Genomic DNA, 2,243 nt, shown 5'->3' with positions numbered 1-2,243 from the left:
TCACAGATGTTCTTTATTAAACTTTTCACTGTCATGGAATCCTCAGTACTGTTGGCCATGGCTTTTGATCGCTTTGTTGCCATTTCTAATCCTCTCAGGTATGCCACCATTTTAACTGATTCCAGAATAGCTCAAATTGGAGTGGCAATTGTTATCAGGGGGACACTAATGCTGACACCAATGGTAGCTCTTCTTAAAAGACTGTCCTTCTGCCACAGCCACGTGCTCCACCACTCCTACTGCTTCCACCCTGATGTGATGAAGCTCTCCTGCACAGACACCAGGATCAACAGTGCAGTTGGGTTGACTGCCATGATCTCTACTGTTGGTGTAGACTCCATCCTCATCCTCCTTTCTTATGTTTTGATCATTAAGACTGTCCTCAGCATTGCATCCCCAGAAGAGAGGAAGAAAGCCTTCAGCACTTGCATCTCCCATATCGGGGCTGTTGCTATTTTCTATATTCCACTGATTAGTTTATCCTTTGTTCACAGATTTGGGAAACGGGCCCCACCCTATGTACATACTATGATTGCTAACACCTACCTGCTGATCCCCCCTGTGATGAACCCCATCATCTACAGTGTGAAGACCAAACAGATACGCAGGGCTGTGCTGAAACTTCTCCATTCCAAAGACACATAGAATCATAGAATTCTAGCGACAGTCCACATAGGGTCATGTTATTAAAAAAACAGAACTGCTGCTCATTGAAGCTAAGTGAACAAAAATTTTAAGTTAAGGCTGTGGTCTATTTAGAATATCAGCTAGTTTGATCCCTTTATTTTACAAATGAGGAGACAGAGACATAAGAATGGGAGGGATAAACAACCTGAAGCCTAAAGCCCTTAAACTAGAGTTTCTCCTCCCCATCACCTTTCACTCTAAACTGTTGTTAATCCTGCCAACAGTCTTACTCTTCTTCACTCACTTCACAGCAGTTAGAATGACACATTATTAAAAAAAAAAAAAAGCAAAAAACAAAAAACACTTCTTTATGAGAATTAGGTAGTATTTCCTAACTGTAATAATAATTTCAACTAACATTTATTATTATTTCCTTTGAATAATGGTTCTAGGTGTTTTTTACTTACATTAACACATTTTATATCCACACAACATTACAAGGTAGTTACTTCTAATATCAGTGAGAAAACTGAAGCACAAAATGTTAAGTAGTTTGCTTAAACAGCTAGTAAGTGACAGCCATTACTTCACATCCATACAAATTGACTCCAGGGTCCTTCACACTCTTAACTTTAATGCTATATTGCTGCTTATAATGTAAACTATATATATAATTATATATGTTATATATTATATAAAATGATATATGTAATTTTTATATGTTTATATAATTTTTACTGGGGGACATAAAGAAGCAAATATAAAATCAAAGACACAACTCTGTCCTCTAGAAATTTTCAACCAAATTATGGAGGAGAAGCCCAAAACAAAATCTTCAAACCTCACAAATTGCATTTCTACCTGATATTCTTCCTCCACTAAGCATATTCCAGAATATCTCTCTACCCTCCATCAACGTTCTGTCCTAGCAGAAATTGAAAAGTGACTACAGATTGCAAATGAGTTAGAATTTGTGTCATTAACCTACAAATGTTTTAATTTATGGCATATATTTCATATAATGGTTTAATCTAGCATGTTGACTATTTTTTCCAACCTGGGTGTAGACATTAATTCTCAAAATTTGAAAGCACATATTTCAATGACGTATTGGAATCCTCAGTAAAGGTGGTCCCTATAGCTGGTATCAGATCCAGCAAGGAAGTAGCAGTAATCATTCAGACCTACAAGGAGCTTATTAAGTGACTACATTACTGACTATGTAATAAGGATGATGTCAAAATCCTCAGAATGATTAACAATAACATTGTTAGTCTCAATTATTGTTAGTCGTCATCTCCCTGATTTTTGTATGCTGGAATGTCCCTGGATTTTGTTCTCAGACATGTTTTGTTTATTTGTTTTTCTTGTTGTATTTCCATTTTTGGTCATCTTATCTGGCTTCATAGCTTTAGATACCATCCAAATGCTGACAAGTCCCAAATTAATGTTTATACTCCAGACTCATATCCAACTGTATCAGTATCTCCATTTGAATGTCTGTTAATCATGTTAGACTCATCATGTCAGAAACCATATCCTAATATTCACATCAAGGAAAAAATGTGCTCAACCACAGTCTCCCATAACTCACAAACTCTGGCTTTCAAGTTGCT

This window comes from Hipposideros armiger, unplaced genomic scaffold (genome assembly GCF_001890085.2).
Source record: "Hipposideros armiger isolate ML-2016 unplaced genomic scaffold, ASM189008v1 scaffold_1377, whole genome shotgun sequence".
In the NCBI taxonomy this organism is placed as follows: domain Eukaryota; kingdom Metazoa; phylum Chordata; class Mammalia; order Chiroptera; family Hipposideridae; genus Hipposideros; species Hipposideros armiger.
This window is presented reverse-complemented; position numbering follows the sequence as displayed.